This window comes from Pezoporus flaviventris, unplaced genomic scaffold (genome assembly GCF_033815535.1).
Source record: "Pezoporus flaviventris isolate CSIRO_AGI_PZ_B2104156 unplaced genomic scaffold, CSIRO_AGI_Pfla_v1 ptg000002l, whole genome shotgun sequence".
NCBI classification, from domain to species: domain Eukaryota; kingdom Metazoa; phylum Chordata; class Aves; order Psittaciformes; family Psittacidae; genus Pezoporus; species Pezoporus flaviventris.
In genome coordinates this window covers 47,389,471-47,409,614 of record NW_026892550.1, presented here as the reverse complement: position 1 = coordinate 47,409,614, position 20,144 = coordinate 47,389,471, and positions in this window count along the sequence as shown.

Here is a 20,144-nt window from a genome sequence, read left to right as displayed (position 1 = left end):
ATTTCAAACTACCTGAAGACTGCTACAGACAAATGGGGTCTCTCTACACTTCTCATAAAGAAGCAGAATGTATTATTTTGCATAATTTTTTTGACCTTAAACAATAGGCACAAAGTGAATGCCATTGCTAATTCTACCACATCAAAAGAGAGAAAACAGTTTCAAACTAACTCCTACTGCACAAAGACCGTGAGCATGCACTGCATGAGATTGCCAAGCAGGAATTTGGAGGCATTCCCCACAATGCTAACTTACTAAGTCAGGGTCAGCAAGGGAAGTTTTAGCACTGACATTACATACACAATCTAGCCATATCCTCACATCATACTGCCAGTGAGAGCATTGTGGGCACGAGTCTTGGGGAAAGACCCCTTGCGCATGAGCTGCCATGTTCACTGGTCAGTGCCTTTTCTCAATGATGATACATCCAGGACACTGGAGAATAAAGCAGAATGGATCCATCACCTTGTAAGGATGGATAGATGCACCACTGATACTAAAATGTTTCTTCTAACATCTGAGATACATGATAGTAAGCATCAGTGCATGCATAGATACAAGTGCACAGAAGTAAGCAAGCCATAAAACTGCAAAATCAAGAGTGTACAAGGTCATTTCAACAAGAATGCGTGGAAGAAGAATTTTCTGTTGTTTGACACACACTCCTGGTATCTTTAATGCACCTCACAGTATATCTGTTCTGTTCACTGATGACCAGGATTGAATTGTTTGCATACGGTACATTTAAGCAAAAATCAGCTATATTTATCACTGTGTCAAGAACCTTAATGGATGCATAAAAGAACTGCTACAAATAGGCATTTATCATTTGACTGGAGAGTAGTATCATAAATGCCATGATTACTGCCACTAAGCCAATACTCAACAAGTTCTCATACTACACAAAGGAACATCTAAACAATAAAAGCAACTGAAAATTTTGATACTGGATTACTTGACAAGCAGCACAGCAGTTGGCTGCTTTTGTTCAGGGAGGAATACTGTGAGAGAGGGAACTGGGGATTGGGGACAAAAGAGGATAGTGGCTGGAAGAGAACTGAAACAGTACAAGAAGAAGGGGAGGAAATAAAATTACTTAAATGGAAATAATATCTCCATTTATTACAGAAATGGCAGAACGGCCTCCATCAATTCATTGTTTCATTCATTAAGTAGACAACCTGTTTATTTTTCAGTAGTTGATTCAAGAGTGATCACTTGCAACACCTTTTACAAGATATTCTATTTATTCTTAAATAATTTTAAAAGACCTTTTGTAAGACTTACATTTGGCTTTTTTTTTCATTTTGATAATAAAATCTCACACTTGGAGTGCTAATGTAACAAACAGTAAAATATTTAACCCAGATATACAAACATTTCAAAACACCATCTTGTTTGAAAACATATTTTCACTTTAAGAGTTTTATGGAAGAAACATCACAAAGAAATGATTATATTTAAATGTGGAGATCTCCCTTTTAAAAGTTCATGCAACAGCCAATATTGTAGAACACAACTGCTCTTCACAAAACAAAACTATAACTGCATCCCCCAAAATACACACATTCATAGCTGCCTTTATCCCATCAGCTGTGGTGTATTTTCCTGACATTACATAAGTCAGATATCTAGAGAAGGAACAGTTTTTTTTAAAGGACATTAGTAGTAGTTTTAACTGCAAAAAACAGCTTTATCTCATTATAAATCTAAATCTTTGCCTGCATAGATTAACAAAATGTGAAGGGTTCTCAAGGGCATACGCTGATCCTTGTTTTGCAGTTGAACAAATATTTAGCAGCTCTTCTGTTTCTATAACTATTTTCCTGTTCTTAAAGAAGGGAAAGGGGAAGGTGGCCAGACTTGCACTAATTATTCTCCTTGTCCAGCCATGCATTCTGTTGGAGCTTTATGTTTATACATGTCCAAAGACAATAAAGAAAATAAAAGGAGGGACAAAGCCATTCTAAGTTTACAGTCACACACTCTGTTCCTTTGAAACTGGCTCACAGGATTTAAGAATATGAGCAAAAGGGCTGACTACATTAGTGCACTCAGAAAGCCTCCAACAGCACCCTCACCTTCCTGTGCAATGGGCCGTCTGCTGGAAAATGCCATACCCATAGCCAAAAACTGTGTGTGGGCTGTAGGAAAAAAAAAGTATATGAAGCAAATCCCTCAGATAAATGACTTCACACATACATCGTTTGCACTGCGGCCCACAGCTCTTTCCCCACCCCCCTGAAACCACACAGTACTGCCACCACCACTACCATCATACCATTTCCCTCCTCCTTCAGCAAAGATTAGCACATTGATCTGTCCATGCAATACACTTGGCAGTGCCTCATGGTGGGAGAAAAATCACCCTAATTACCCTCTTTCAGATACAGGCTCTTTCAAGAATACAGCCCCAGGTCTGACACTTCGCCTTATATACCTTAGGGAAAATACAGAAGGGATGATGAGATTCAGAAAGGGTTTTTCTGGGCAGAATGTTTCTCAACTCTTGACATTCATTTATTACTCATTCCCTACCACCTTTCCTTATTTGATTAAATGGCTTAAAGACCACAAGCAGTTTAATGTGTAGTTTAAAGATGCTAGCTACTATTCTGCGCTAATTTCCAGTCCCCACAAAAAGAAAAGGCACTGCTTAGTCCATTTTTCCACCTAGAGAAAACACCTAACTGGATCAACACCTTTTCAAAAGCAAAAAGGTCACCTGTAATTTGGCATGTGTTTTCTCTGAAAAGACCGATCATCACCTGGGATAGTCCAAAGGTCTTACAAAACTTGCAGCATACAAGCAATTACTTTATTTTTAAAGATGCTGAATACTCATCCTGCTCAAAATTAACAAGCACCAGAGATGCACGTGCATGCTTTTAAATCAAGCCAACAAACTACCTAACTGCTGATAGTCAGTGAGTGGTCGCCCAGAAATTGCTACCTAGGTTTGCAACTGCTTCCTGGGAAATTAATAACATTTAGAGGATAGTTATGCCAATTTAAGCACGATTTTACTACTTCAGCCTATACGGGTTTAAGTGAAATAACCTATGCAGATAAAAAAAAAGGTACATGCTCTTCTTGACATGATGTCTACATTATAGGTGTGACACATACGCTCTTAAGTACAGACTAAACGAAAGGGTCAGCTCCAGAGCCTGGAATGAAAACAGGAATTGCCATGCACATCTTCCAAGGATTTTATTATAATTCTTTCCAAAGTTCACTATGATCTCTAACCATTAACAGAACATAGGCAGCTGCTGCCTGAAGTCACCTGTGCCTTCTGTCCTCAGCCAATGTGAGAAGCAGAAGCAGTAGCAGCCCTGACCTTCCCCTGAAAACTTCCTTGTGCTTTCTCTCCCTAGGGTTAGGCTGACAGCACTCACCTTTGGCTATATTTTCAGACAACTCACAGGATTTGTTTCAGGGTTCTAAAGCTACATTTGTTCAGGCTAGCAGGGATCTGACCACCTCACACCAGCATACTTACTCATAACATGTTAAGCTCTGCATGTTATACCATTACTATCAGTTAGCCTATTCACAAGACCAAAACCAAATGTGGTAAACTTTGCAGGACCTCTGCGGGTATTAATTACTGCATTTCAATGTTCTCTATATCATGGGTACTGCTATTTTCAATTAGACAAACATGTATTCTTCAGGATATCAGACTTCCTCAAAAAAAAGTCAAAACTTTTCCATCTCTAGCATTTTATGTCTGTAAGTACCATTTGATTATTGCTTATTCTTCAGTCAGAGGGAAAAGAAATTAACTTCTGAGAAAGATGGCATCTTCAGCAGTTCATTTCTGCGCTACCCAGTGAAGCCAAGCCACACTTCACAGAAGATTCGCCCCACTTCTCTTGAGGACAGCGAGTGAGGTGTTCTCACATCACGGTTCAGAAAGAGACAAAACAAGGCAGGTGCCTTTGCACTGGTGCAGGCAGGCACATTCCCACCACATGCAGAGTGTGCTGAGGACCCTATTTTCAGGCAAGGATGAAAAGAGCTAGGAACAGCAGCACCTCAAATGCTCCAACAATTCCCAAATCAACTGCCTGTTTAGGTTCTTAATTTTATGGCCGAATTCAGCCTTCAAAACATTAATTTATCCTTAACAGCACTGCTTTTGGTCAATCAGACTACTTACAGTTTACTTTTCACCATGAGTTAAGTCCAGTCTTTAAGTATGAGTAGCATAAAAAAAACATTTCAAAAGGCATTTCAGTACATGTTAGACAACTCCTGTCTTCATGCAAAGGACCCTCCAACTTTTGAAAAGATTTAGCATCAAAGATGAAACCTATAAGAATACATCCATTTACAGATGTAGAGTCACACAGTTCTAGCTTCTATTAAATTTGCACCAAGAGAAAACAAACACCAGGAATAGTTTACAGAAACAGCTGAAATGATACTAAGGAAAGAAGTTACATTGGGATTAATAATTCTGAATATATGTGCAGCATTTGAGAGCAAAAGGGCAGTATAAAAATAGATCAAACTCTTTTGACAGGCTCTTATTTCTTCACACCATTCCAAGTTACATTGCCTGAACTGGCAAGGTGAATCAGAAAAATTTAGTTCTGCAAAAGAATAGATGTCATGCTTTGTGCAGAACATTTGTCCAGAAATTAAGCTCTAAATTAAGTAAACTCGATGCCATTGCTGCTCATGTACCGCTGGCAAGCACAACTCACATGCCCTATGTAAACAGACTTAATCCCCTAATAAACCTCCAAAGTTTACCACCTATTTCCAATTAATGACAAAATCTAGAGAAAAACAGTTCTGCTCTTTAGCTATAGTAAAGCAATTATATCTGTGTCAAGGCAAATTTGGAAAAGGAGATTAATACTTGTGGGAAAAATGCGTCCTGCCCTAAGAAGCTCACTTCATGTGACAGCAATGGGTGTCCTGTGAAAATCACTGAGCGAGGTAGACTGAGGCTTGAACACAGAAATCACAGACTTCAGACAAAGCACTTCTTATCATCTGCTTCTTACAGAAATTATAGTAGTACTTTAAACCCTAAACACAATATAGATTCAAAGTTTCATGCTTTTAATAGCTCCAAGGTGCTGAATGCAGTAGCCCCTGCCTAGGAACGCTTGTGGATTAAGGTAAAAGATGATAATACATTAATATTTTTAAAGATGAAAGCATGGAACAATCTTCTGAGTAACTGAAGTCTCATTTTGTCCATCAACAGCACCATCTCAGACTAGACCCCATCCTTGCCCCAGGGTCTCAAAACACTTTAAAAGGGGTACTCCTGTCTGTATCCCACTGGACAAAAACTGAGCTACAGAAGTGTTACCAATCCTATGGCATCTCCTGGAAACAAGAGGACCCTGCCTGGCTCAGAGGGTTTCTCCACTTCGATTCTTCAGCAGGACAAGACCCTACAAGACTTGCCTATGGATAAAAGAAGTCTATGATGCTTGCACACATTTAATTGTGTTTCTTCAGGCTACGAAAGTCTTGCTAGACTCATTTTAACAAACTCCACCAGATAGTCATGCCTGAAGAGAAATTCCCTGTTAAGGAAAAAAAAAACCAACTGTTCATCCAACTTCAGTAGCAAATGCAAATAGCTAATTAACCTTATCTCCATTACACTGTCCCGACTTTGCAATACTTCTGGCACAGAAGCAAGAATTTTTTGCCTTGTCCAAATCTTCTCATGTATGTACAGAGCCTACAAACAACAGACTATGAAGCAAATCTGACTAGCAAAGATTTAGCCTGCATACACACCTATACCCTCCGCACTGTATTCTGTACCCACACTTGTGGATGTGATTTCATCAGCATTTTGAATGGAGAAGAGAGAAATCCGCAGACATGCGAAGAGAATTTTATTTAATTATCCGGTTACAAATAAAGCTCTATTTGTGTACGTAAGAGAGACAAAAACAAACTAACCAAATCCTGTTCATATACACATTACCAACCCAAGGCAAATAAATTTATTATTTAACCCACCATATTTGAAGTTTTGTCCTCTGAAATAAACGCGTACCCAAAACACGTACTTCAGCATTTCAACTTTTCAGAATCTGTTTTAAACACATCTCTTTTTCCTTGGCCAAAATCGGTAAGGATAAGGGGAAGCAAATTGGACAAAAGGTTGCATTATACTGCAATTGAAACACTTAGAAGAACAGCTACTTCTGCCAAGGAGGATAATCACAAAGGTAATGTCTCATTTGATCCTTAATTGACCTGTGAGTTTTTAATTAGGAAGTGGGGGGGAGAAATTAACCTGGAGCTAATTATGGTCTTAATTCTACAAACCTGCAAGTGCGTAAATTTATTCACAGAAGTATTCCTCAGTGAAGTTATGCATGAGCAAATACATTTGTAGCTTCAGGGAATAAATCTTGAATAACTTAAACTTTTAAAGACTTACAAGTAGCTGCTTTATAAATATTTCTTATATGCAAGCCATTTAGTATTTTAGGCTTTATATGTGAAATACTCCTGAACACCAAACAATATTTGCTTTTGTTTCAGAAAAACAGCAACAGTTGTATTTGTGTTAGAAAATCAGTGGTAGGTTTTAAAGAATGAATGTTTTAAATATGTGCCTTTATTCACCCTGGTCTATGAAACAAGTCTTTGGCTTAATAATATCCAAGTATAGAGGTCTGTAGCAATGTATTTCAACCTTAGCACTGAATTAATTTTCAATGAGTAACACAATCAGTTTCCGGGGAAGAAACTTCAGGACCCATGAACATGCGGCCCCCTCTATACTATAGTTCACTTACTGCTGAAAAATACTTTCTAGAACATGTAGAGGGGGAACTTAAGCTCACCAATGCTCTTCCCTACACCCACATCACCACACCAGTCTCTTCATTACATTCAACGGTTTGTGACCATTTCATCACTCTGCAGGCTCTGTGGACCTGTACCTGCAGTCCTGCAAGCTGCCACCTTTGTCTCCAATACTGATGATAGAGGGCTCAAAATTGTAATAACAACTTCCATGCAAACACCCTCCCAGCTGGTGCTGCATCACCAGATGAGGACTTGCTTCACATCCAGACTCAAACAGAAAAGAAGTCTTTCAGCCTGCTTTCCCAAGGAAATGTTTAGACTCGCTTATCTGCAGATAAACATGTCTGCCTCACCCTCTAATAAGTTTTGAGCCTATTGGCCAATTATAACTAAATTTGACATAGGTTTGGAGGCTTAAAAGATATTCACTCTGACAAACGGCAGAAAAGCAGGCAGCTGGGCTGAGAGCACAGCCTCTGTTAATGACCCCGTCAAGAGAAAGGCTGGAGCAGGCACATAAGACTCAGCTAGTGGAGACTCCATCCTTGAGATGCAATGCCTGAAGATAAAGGTTCCTTTGAGTTTTGCTTCTTATCAAAATCCTGCAATATATTCTGTGTATGAGAGCAATTTAAAGTATTGCCTGTATAGCAGAGACGCACAGACCCAAGCATCCCTGTGTGCGCGCTGCATAAGCACTCACACCTGGGCGTGCGCACACAGCGTGACGTGAACTGATCATAAAGAGTAATTGATCACATAGGAATTTCTTTACAGCTTGATGAGGTGTTGACATTTTAAGCAGAGAAAAGTAAACTCTGTAATGTAATGCATGAAAAAAAATGGCATAATGTAATCAAACACTACTTTATAATGTATTTTAGTTACCTCAGAATCATTTCCTTACTACAAAAAAGTCCAGCCTTCACAGAAGCTGTAACAGCTAAGTCTTCCCTTCTTTCATGCACTCATAACAAGATTGTTGATGTAAGGCGTCATGACACAATTCACAGATATCATCAGAATGTTACAATTTGTAGACTTTTTTAAAACCTTATCATATAACCCTTGTTACATTTTTGCTACCTCAACCAGATACAACACAGCAAGAGGAAAGTGCTTATCAGAAGTAAGCCCAGACTGAAATGTGCTCTAGTGAAGAAACCAGTTTGACACACGCAAACATGGCCATTTCATCTACAGTTTTCTAATCCGTTTTCTCCAAATTTTGCCTATGAGCAGCCACATTTTCAGTTTGTTCAAGCCGATTTTAAAACAGGACCTCGTCTCTTCTGAAAATGAACAAAAATCTGAATGGTAATTTGGTTTACAGGGTACCCCCAAAAAATCCACGGTATTTGTTTCTGTTCAGAATTTGCAGTATTTACAGCACAATGATCTAGATCATTTTGGCATGTACATGTCAAGTACAGATACATTTCAAATTCTCACCAACTTCTTAAGTAATGACAACCAGGATGACCATGCTGCCTTATTTACTATCTTATCCTTGCAACTACTCTAAAGGCAATAGAAAATATCTCATGTTCTTGGAGACTTTTCTGGCTTTTCCCATGTTCTATCTGAAGGCTGTAAAGTACTTGCAACTGCTGGTGTCAGCAGCAGTGTTTAGGCAGGACCCAGAGACACCATTTCCCTCAGCAGAATGCATCAAGTATTGCATTCATTAAGACAAGGCAAAGCAGTCCCCCACAGAATTTACAGTCCAGGTAAGTGCTCTGTAGTCTACAAGTGATCAGTGGTTAAGAAACAGCAGCTCAAACATTCATCTAAATAAAAAGTTAGTCTTATTTTTTGTGAGTAGTAACACATCATTTCCCACCTGAGCATCAGACTTCCTCTCTCCTTGTTTTCTTGCACCTGGCAACACATATTCTGTCTTATTTATTGTTTTCTAGGAAACAATACATAGAGAAGAATGGAAGAAACAGGCAAGAAAGACTAGACACTGGGAACAGCCTCTGTGAATCTGTCAGCTTACCTCATTACCAGGTAAAGCTCTTTAAGAGAGTTTCAGGACCCCAGGGCTTCATTCTGCAAAGTGATGTGTGATCTGGCCTCACTGCAGCAAAGACCCCAGCACATGCATCACTTTAATTACACAAGTGCACCAATTAAAATGGACGCGCTCATATCCCTAAAATTAAGTGTGTACTTAAGTGCTAAGGTGAAGCCAGAGAATTCAGTATACTGACTCAGAAGCAGGACTGCTAAGTCCATGATGCACACACACAGATATAGATAGGTACATATACAACCACCCCAAAGACCTGAAGGTTTTTTTCCTGATTGCACAAGTGTCAGTCAAAAGCAGCTCAGCTCAAGCCTAACAGGGTAATAGGTTGTAGGAAGGCAGTCAAGGCCCTTAGGTTGTATTTGCTGTGATGGATTCCTTTTTTTGAAATAACTTCAAAACTGTTTCATAACTGTGCAAAATTACAACACAGGGACCAGAGAATCTGCTTACAAGCAGGTAACGGATTCATCATATTGCTCTGATAGTAAGATGACGGGTTTTTTGGTTGGTTTTAAAAAGCTCTGAAAGAAATCCACTCGCTGTGCAGGCAGCCCTTGCAGGGAAAAGAAAACAGGAGTAAGGAGTCGTAGGCTTCTCACTAGTGATCAGACGGAGGCGATTTTGTCCTCTGTAGGCAATCACATGGTAGCCATTCTGTCAAATTATTACACGGTGCCTCCATGAATTATATCCAAAGACTGCATCCTTTCAACATCCTAACCTTAACATGCCTGTCATTCAAAATGATCCATCCTCAGACAATAACAATGGCCGTTTCCCTTCTCCTAAGGTGAACTTTAAATGAAGCAGAAGAACGCATTTCAGCTTGAAAAGCTGACAGCAGAGGAACACTGGAAGTTTTTAAAAGTATGAATGGGACAGAGAGGAATAGGGACCCATTCCTCACTATCTCTAAGCAAGACATAGGTGCTATCAAACAAAGGTTCAAAATAAAAGGGGGTGGTGTTTGACATAGCGTAAAGTTAAAGCTATGAAATTCTCTGCCACACCACGTTGCAGATGCTAAAAGTTTACACAGGGTCAAGGGGCAATCAAAGCAGTTCATGAAAGGAAAAATCAGTGAGAACTATAGAGATACCAGCTCTCCCTTAGGAAGCAACCAAGCTGCAAATGATCGCATACTGAGAGAGCCTTCTGGAGAATTATTCTTACACGCCTGCCTTATTTTTAACACACACACCACACACACACACACACCGGCACCATTTCTTGCACTGTCAGACACAGGACGCTAGACAGACCTCTAGTTTTGCCCACAAGAGTCTCCTAAATGGCGACAATTTCTGTAGTTTAGATTCATCAGATCCTTAAATCTACCAGCCAAACACTACGTTTCTGAACAGCATCACCAAAAATGGGACTGCTGTGATCTAACTGGTAAATCAGAGTTCGTGTCAGCCCATCACAAGTGACAAAGCCCATCAGTTAATACCATTCCACCATGCGATTACCACTTCCCAAAGAGTCCTCCATCATCTTCAGTTACAGAACCAGACGTTACCTCGACAGACTGGCATTTTGATTTAAAAGCGCATTCAGGGAGCACTGAAGATTAATCGCCAGTTTCTGGCGCGCAAGCAACGAGATCGTATCAACGCGCCGCGTGTGACCCAAGAGAGAATGTCCAAAGACTTCCTACCAGCCTCCCAGCTAGAGCTAGTCACTCTCCGCCGCAGCTTCTTGCGCTGCGGTTAAGTTCGGAGCAGCCTAAAGCAAATGCTCGACACCACGGACAGGAAGGGACGCAGCACCGCAGCTGGGGGAGCCAGAACCCCGGGGTCGGGCTGAACGCGCTGGTGAACTTTCGGTCGCTCCCGTCGCCGAGGCGGGCGCGGAGCCGGCTCTCTCCGGGGCCGCCCGCAGACCAGTGTTCGGGCACCGCAACTCCCCAGCACCTCGCTCCGCCTAGTCCAACCCCGGCCGCGCAGGTGCCCGGCCGCCGCCACAGCATCCCCGCTCCGCGACACCCTCTCCCCCGCGGTGTCCTTACCGGCTGCAGAGGCTGTCGGGCTCCGCGGGGCTGCACTCCCCGGGGCTGCCTCTCCGCCGCGCTCGTACCCCGCCTGTCGCCCGCACACACCCCCTTCCTTTTCCTGCCCGGCCCGCAGACTACACTTGGGTTTGAGGTGGTTTGCAGTTCTTTCCACCCCCCTCCTCTCGCCCTCTCCAGCTCCCACTAGTGATAGCACACCCGGCCAGCCAGCCGAGGACTAGCCACCGCCTCCCGCCCCCCCGCGGGCGGCCGCCGCGGAGCTGCCGCCTTCCCGGCCCAGCCGCCGCCCGCGGGGACCCTCGGGGCCTGCCGAGCGCAACGACGGGGCGTACCGGGCCCGTTACCCCCATCCATTCATCACCGGCCAAGTCACCGGCCGCCGCGTCCTCCCACGCTCAAGGCCAAGTCTCCCCGCAGTTGGCCGGCAAGACAGGGAGATTTAGGAGAAGAGAGGCCATTTACTGCCAGGATGAAATTAACAACCGAGATAAAACGGACAGCGTGGGAACGGCCGATTAAAAAATGAACTGCCGATACATCCTACAGTGTTCATACCATCAGCAATAATTTATTGCAAAGTGGAGGCTGCACCATGACCCCAGTGTATATACTCCTGCTGTAACTTGTACTACATGTCCCAGGCAGCCCAGTACCAGCCTGTGCTGGGACAGCAGAAACCTCAGCCCAGGGTTTTCAATCTCATTATTTTATTACTGCTTCCCTCTTTTTTATGATCAGTTAAAATAACAGAGCAGCAGCTCAGATTATCATACTAGATATCATATTATCATAGAAGTCTGTGCTCACAATTTAGTGTGTTAAAACATACATTAAAATTGTGACTTCTGAGAAAAAGGCAAATTTAAGATTGAGGTATGACTACACTAGCACTTCAGCGTGCGACAGGAGTGCACCTTGAAGTGGTTATGGAGCAGTCTCAGTGCACAGACCCCAAGCTGTAAGCCAGAAAATGCATCCCAGAAGCGCATCTATGATGCGCTATGGGGCCAACAGGCATCCCATGCACCAGACAAGGCTGCAGCTTGTTCACATGCACTGATCTGAGCATCAGGTCCTCAGAACCATCTGTTTCAGATGGCAAATCTACTAGGCCACACTTGCTGGTAGCACAGACACGCTTTACCCTAACTTCATATAATTTCACTTTCTCACACTTGGGATGAGTTAGTACTCTCCCTCACTTTCCAAGGGGGTTTGAACGTTCATGTACACAGAAGCTTGTCTATCCCCCTTTGACTAGAACATTTAATTTGCAGAATACTGTGTCAAGATTTTGGGGCACATACTTAGAGGAGAGAGCAAACTAGCTTCTTCCACTGCATCTGTTTTTAGGCCCAAACCCATACTGCCTCCATCACTGTAGGCATGGTTTTATCTTTATACGTGTGTCAGTCAATACTAGACGCAGAAGTGGGGAAAGACCTATTTCTTGCTGGGGCAAATCTGGAAATGCTGAAATATATACAAGAGAACTATTCCAGCAAGATTTCTGTACTGGTATTCTGTGCAAACTGTCTATGCAAGTTGTCCTTGTGCACTTCATGTTCTGCACTTTGTTTTGGCCTGTATCTGAGCCACAGTTCATTATAACACAGGTATACTCCCTATTGTGTGCCTAAGGGTTCTCTCTCAGCAGAGATACTTCACTTTTTAATTGGCTTCCCTGCTTTTCTTTGCTTTCTGCAGACAAACAAGACTAAGACAAATAAGAAGTACTGGCTCTTCCAGAAAACAGCCGAGTAACTACCCCATGCTGCACTGGCAAGAGAAGCCTAGAAAACAGAGAACTCAAAGAGAAAAAAAAAAACAAAAAAAAAACCACCCTCAGAAAGCAATAGAGAGGGATGAAAAGGAAGAGAAAACATAAAAATAAACAGGAAGGTAACAAAAGGAAGGTGTAACAGAATTAAAAAGAGCTATAAAGTGAAATAGTTGGCATGGAGAGAAGAGGTGTTATGAACATTCTTGCTTCACACTGCCAAACTGAGAGTGTGGTTGCCTTTGAAGTACAAAAACAATTAAATATCTGCCGAGTATGTGAGAATCAAGGATTTGTGCCATAGTGCTCCAGTGCCAGTGTGCAGCCCAAAGGGGGCAAGTTGTTTACTAGTTTCCTTGAAAACATATGCCAAATCTTCCAAAATGCATACCCTTCCAAGCCGAGATGAATCAGCAGCCACAGAATTTATGCAGCCCTGGACCAAGCTCTCATGAAGGCATAACAGTTTGCCTCCTTTCCAGCTAATCTCACTGGATCACTTCAGACACCATTCTTTACCCCCCAGTTATATCAGGCCAGATTATAACAACACCTGAGTGAAAATGCTCAAAATATTGAGCTCCCAGTGGTGATGCCGAAAAGAAGATGTGTTATTTCTGTACAAGACACTGTTTGAGGTTATTGGGTAATTGTCTAAATCTTCTATCATTGCTAAGGTAAACAGATGAAACCACAAAAATGTTAAAGCCTCCCGGCAAAGTTTTCGGCATGCTTTCACCTTCCTGATCTCAACATGTTGACTGCTGCACTACTCCAATTCCTTCAGATACTAGGTGTAGTCAGAGGGGAAACACCCCCCATCCCCCAAACACATGCAAATCAACCATCCGGTGGAAAAACAAATATTGCGTGGTCTCTTCACCTTTTGGCTATGCTTAGAAAAGGCAATATAACCCCTTCTATTCTAGTAACGAATGCTCCCTTTCCAAAACAGTAGTATTCTCTTTCTGTCTTGTGAAGAGCTGCTTGGCTTTCTGCTTTATGCATTGCTATTTCTCAGTAAACAACTTCACCAAGTCTGTTTGTCATTCAGTGGCTCTACGTATTTCACAAAGGGAAAAAACAAGCACATGCAACCAATTTATTCCCGTTTTCCAAACTGTTGATCAGACATTATGATTTTCCTACTGTACCAAAGTTGCAGTTTTCAGCAAGGCAGCAAGAAATGGTGTTATGCCAGGTTAAACAGCATTTGATCTTTACTGTACAGGGAGAAAGATACAACATTTTCATGGCTTTCTTACAGTTCTATCACACAATTACACCTCATCTCCAAAACTGAATACCAAACTTCATTTGTCTTTGTTTACTCACGGATCACAACTGACAGTTCTTTACCATCTGTTTGCTGGAATATACTGTCTGTAGTGCAGCACTGTGATTTTCAAATCAGCCCTTAAACTGTCATAAACAGAATATCAAAAAGCTCTATCAGCCAGCTAGAAAATTACTTAGGGAAGAGATAATTGCCACATACACTTCGTCAAAAATGCTTCAGCAGGTATATTGATCCCTTACCCAATATCTCTTGGAGTATGCTTATAAAAAAAACCCAAACAAGTAAAACACATTTTCATGACCAAGAGTTGACCCAAACATTAACCACAGAATCAAGTTATGCTTACTTATATGCAGCACAGTCTTATTGCATATTTGCTGTGCAAAGTCTGGAGGTTTAGAATCAAATGTTCTTCACATTACATCACTCTGCCATAGGATACATATGTACATATATGTAATATGCATATATCTAATATATATTCACATATGTATATATAAATATGTGTATTACAATAGGAGTAAAACACTGACAGCCCAACTTGGTAAAAGCAGAGAAACAAGAAGAAAGGGTACACAATTCCCATGTGAAATGGTAATTGTGAGAGGGATGGAGAATTGGAAAGAACATAAAAGCAACTATATTTGAACAAAATTATGTAAGACGGCCATTCCCAAACTGAGATCCAGGCACTAACTCCCTCCTGGGGAGAGCAGCTGGCTGCCTGCCTCAGCATCTTTCACCAGCAAGAGGAGCCAGCAGTCAGCCATAACATCCTCCATGAGTTTCAATGTGCCGGAGTCCTCTCCTTATAAATTCTGGCATTCACAATCCTTATTGATTTAAATGGGGCTTGAAAGCCATCAGAACTGAATGCGAGACATCTTTACTAAGTAAGAAAGTTTACAGTGCAGAAGCCTTGAGAGGAAATTTAAAAGAACAAAAACAAATGACTGTTTCTAGAACAACAGCAGCAGGGAATAAAGGCCTCCAATTAAGAGGAAATCTGTTGCCTGTGATGTTTTTAACTTCAGTTACACTACTCAGTCATAAACTGCAGACCATCCTGGATTCAAGATGCACCCCAAAGCGCCCACTTACACCTTGCTGATAGCAGCTATGCACCCGAGTCCAGTGAATGGCCTCACACAAGGAGCTCTTCTCTTGCCTGAGGCTTCCATGGACTAGGACTTCAGGCCTCACTTCTTTTGTGGATTTTGTTATTGTTTCTCCAACCTTCAGTAGTATTTTATAGCTTTTGCCCTCTGAACCACTAACTATTTTTACAATATGGATTAATCCTTTTTCCAGTTTAAAGAAACAGCTGAGATAGCAAACTTTAACAATTTCATATTCTGAACTCTAATTAGTTTAATGTAATGTTATTTGTTCAGGACTGCTGGTCCTTTAGTCAAGTTTCAGTATAATCCCAACATAATCCCCAATTTTTTTCTCCCCTTTTACATCTCATAGTACTCTATGAAACATTTTTAAATGTTTTGATGTACTAAACACTTACTGTGAGCCTTATTTTGTGCTCAGTGTTTTCTTTGATCACTTCTTTGAAACTTAACCCAACAGGTGTTATTTTAATTAAAAGCAAGTCTATCATCATTCTTTTATAATACTAATTTCTTTTCACTACTATGGAGTATATTTTACACATTTTCTTCCTCTTGCAACCCTTTAACTTAGGGCTCACATAATGAAAATGACTTTTATATTTGCTGTTTGTTATTTCTGTATAGAGTATATATATAAAAACATTCTTATTCACGTTATACGGCAATGTTATTTGATATTAGTGGGATTTCCTCTTGGATTTAAACCCTTGAAAAGGGATGGGCTTTCTGGAGAGCATAAACTGACCAATTTAATGCAGTAAAAGCAGCAGTTCTCTCTGAACACAGCTGTGCTGCCACAGGGGTTAAAATCTGACCTTTTGCAGAAAGATAGAGAAAGATCTAGATATTCTTTAAGAAATCAAAACAAAGATAGGGGCTTGATCGCGAAGCAGCCATAGAAAGTTCTTGGAACAAAACCATTTAAGCCATTTTACTCTTATCCAGTGAGCTACATGACTGCCATGTCGAAAAGAGACCCTAATGGAAGCCAGAGGAAATCAGCAAAGCCTGCATAGGGAAAAGGTACATTTCTTTGAGATCTTCCTTTGGACCTGTTTTGCCTTTGCTGAGCGTGTCAGGTTTGATCTAGAAAATGGGAGTAATTAAACAGCTGATGACCCACCCGCTGCAAAGAAATCCCATGCTGAGAGGCTGGAGAATTCCCAGTGGAAAGGAGCAGGGTCTCACTTTGTTTTAAATCAGGTGTGCTTTTATTTGTGGATACCCATTTTGCCAGCTACAGGCCCAACCATGCAGTGCATTTCTCCTGTACCTAAAGCAGAATATGTAAAAATACAAAAGGAATTTATCATCTCATAAAAGGATCCTTTTCATTTGCTCACTATTATATGGTATGGAAAGCAAAGAGAAACAAGCCATGGAAAACAAAAGAAAGCTGACACGTAGAACATTGCATGTCAGGGATAAAACACCATGAAGAGCCAGGGAATTGTCATCACACTGGACTTACATCAGACTATAACCATCTCCAGCACTACTTTACTAGCTGTCCCTATACGCACCACTGTTGCATGGTGATCTGTCAAACAACTCTAAAAATAAAAGCCAAATACCCCTGCAGTTATGGCACTCCTTCCTTCCTTGATGTGCTATGTTTCAAGATCTGCCACGTCACGTAATCCACCAGACTGCTTCTCTCCTTTGCAATGCAGAGATGATTTCTAGTGGTTTCGTATCCTAGTTTTCTCCTGATGAGGCTCCAAGGAGTCAGCTTTCTGATGAGTTAATGGCAGAGCACTGCATCAGGTGAAACCCACTGAGTACAGCATTCAGAAAGTTTCTTTGTAGCCAGTTTGTTATAAAAATAAATAAATAAATAAATAAAAATTTCCTGGCAGGAAAACACATAAAACCATTAATGCATCCAGGAATCACCCACCACATCCCCTCTGCACCCCCAGCTTTGCCATGATTTCATGCTGCTCAGATTTAAAATATTCATCATTGTATATTCCTCCCTACACATGCTAAGGGACTAGCCATGCATTGAAACTTTAGAAAGCTAGTAATTTGGGCAAAATCTTGCTATTATGGTTTCTCTTCTAAAATAAAGAGAAAAAAACACAATAAAAGAACTTAAATCTTCATAATACCATTAGGAGGAAAAAGAAAACTTTAAAACCAATTTTTAGCTATAGACATTGTAACCAAAGAACCCAGAGTTAAATGCTAGTAAAGAAGCAAGCAACAACAACAAAATAATCACCACTTACATATAATTGCCAATGTCCTGTTACAGTAAGAGATACAATCAAACAAATAGTTTGAGAAAGGACCCTTTCTCTCCAACTGAAGCCCTTATCCAGAGGTTGGAGAGCCTGTTTTTCCTTCCCTGGCCTAGTCAACAGAACAACTTCAAGAGGAGCCAAGCAAAATTTCCGTGTCCTACCCAAGACATCTCAAGAGACAGATCCTGACCTTCCCATTAGCGTCTTTTATCCCAACCCCTCTTCTGGTACATACTGCAGCTCAGCTGCAGAGATCCTCATATCATTATATCATTTATAAAAGCGACTACAGATGCAACTATGCATTCCAGCCACATTGTTAGGGCACTGCTTGGGTTTAGACAGTTTTATTGAAAACTGAAATAAGCAGGGAAACTGAAATAACTTGCATTTACCAAAAGCCATAGGAAGAAATGTCTTCAAATCTGTAGTGTAATTGGATACCACAAGCTACATTACAGTTGGTGTAGATAAGAACTGGGAGAACCACCACTGAAATTATCCAACCTTTGTAAGAAGCAAGAAGACACTACACAAACTGGATGACAGTTATTTTCCTGCTGTGTTCTGAGACCCAGGCCAAAAAACAAGCAGATGTTTATCTAGTGGAAAATAAAGTGGGATTTTTAAAACTCCCAGTGTAGTGCTTAGCTATAGTCAATTATAATAGATGGCTCTTACTTCATACTATGATGAAACTGAAAGTGGTCTCCTTACACTGCCAAGGTGTCGAGTGCAAAACTCCTCCATATTCCGAAATGTGTCTCAGCAGATAAAAGTTGCAGATCAGCATACACTTACTGCACATAAATGTTAGCAGTCCCTATTAATAAATGCTTGCACTAATCTGTTTTTCTGCAGATCAGCAGGGCACAGGCATCTCTAAAAATATGCATGGAGGACACAGGTAATGTTATCATTGCATATGGTGATGCTGTGCTGGAAGCAGAGCAGAGCAAGAGGAGAGGAGCTGCCACTCTAGGAACTATTCTTCCAGCAACAGATCATTTCCTTGCATGCTGGTAGGTCTGTTCACTTTCATCCTCTGCTCTCTTTCATTCTGACCAACCTATTTAACCTTGAGCAGCTTTCTCCAGGCCTTAACAACCTTGCACAGTAAATGATGATCTAGTACCTTCCCCATGGGCTATGGGTAAAACAAGATGTATCAGGAGAACACGTGTCTATTTTCCCCTGCTACCAGTATGGTGACATGACCTAAATCTGATGCTTATTTTATTTTTTTAAGGCAGGTGAAAAGTTTATGAAGGCTTGGTTATCAACACCAGTAATCACACACAGGCTACTTGTAAGCATTTAGGCAGTATCCTGCATTCACAGGAGCATAATACAGAGAGGGAACCACTGCTAGTGAAATACAACCATCCCTGCATGAAGTTACAGAAATCCCCTTTAAACCTTTTCCTATTACTGTTATTGTAATAATAATAAAAAGCAGCAGCAGATGAGGCATAGTTCCTTTTACCACCATCCATCACAAAGATAAAAATATACAAGCTCTCTATATTTTACTTCCTGTTCCCAAGGTGAAGAAGCAATTATACTGTAGAGCATCAGATCCTGCCAGTTCTGTGAAGTGTTTTACAATACAGAAACATAGCCTTACAAATCCCTTCCTGCTCAGCCCTTTTTGGCCCACAGACTCTTGTGCTAGAGTGGACCTGCTAAGGTTTAGGTAATGGATGGGAAGCTGAGGGCAGAGTCTGAGCCCCGCTGGAACCCTGCTGGATGGATTCAAGTGGAAGGGAAGCAGCGCAAAGGACCGGCACAAGTGTGCTTCAGCAGACACATTTATACTGAGCACAGAAAAGCACTGATCACAAGAGGTAAAGCTCAGAGGATGCAAATGTTGAAAACAAGAAAGGATTGCCCTGATGACTTAGTTGTTTCCTTCTCTGCCTCCCCCAGACTTTCGTTTTAGTGCTGGAAACAGATAGTTGTGGGAGAAAAGTAAGATTTAGGAAATCACACTGGAGAAAAATGTTCTCTTCTACTCTACAACCACAGGATCCAATTTTCTTCTATGCAAAAACCTCACACCTTCTTTTCAGAGATCTTTCTGTAAAGAAGTTTTGTGTCTATTTGTTCAGTGTTAACCCTTTGAAATTTTAAAGAATGCAGATACATGTGATTGTAAATGCAGAGATAGCACATACGCAATGTGGATTCATTTTATTTTTTGAACAAGGGATAGAAAATCCCAGCCATTATTGGAAAGAAAGAAAACCTACAACTAAAACAGTCATTGGGGTGGAAGTTGAAGAATTCTATTAAAACACCAGTATTCCTCCCAGACTTTTAGCTATCATGACACAGGAACTCTGTTATTCCTTTGAGATGCTGTTTAAAGGTAGTGGCACATACAGGGAAAGCTTTTAAAAATATGGGCCTATTTATCCAAAGCATATTCTGCTTTGGCTTTTTTTTTTCTCTCCATACCAGGGAAAGCTATAAGCATTTTGCAATTTAAAATCATTTTTGTGAACAGTGTTAAAGAAAAAAATAAATGAATCCATCAATATCTTAAACATAAAATTTAAAGTGGTTGCTCTTTCATCTCATCTCCCTTCTGGATGCAGACAGCAATGAGTAAATGCTGGACCCCTATAACTCTTTGATTACAGCCCTTTACATTCTTTATGGGTGAGGTGCTATACTATTGGAGTAGCTGAGTTTTTTCCTCTCTCTTCACAATTGCTATTTTCCAAACACAGGTTTTCACTGAGCATTTGACTTTAGACATGTTATTTAACCAAGTGTTTATCAAACACCTGGAAAATCACTCTCCTTTAAAAAATTTATGATGGAAAA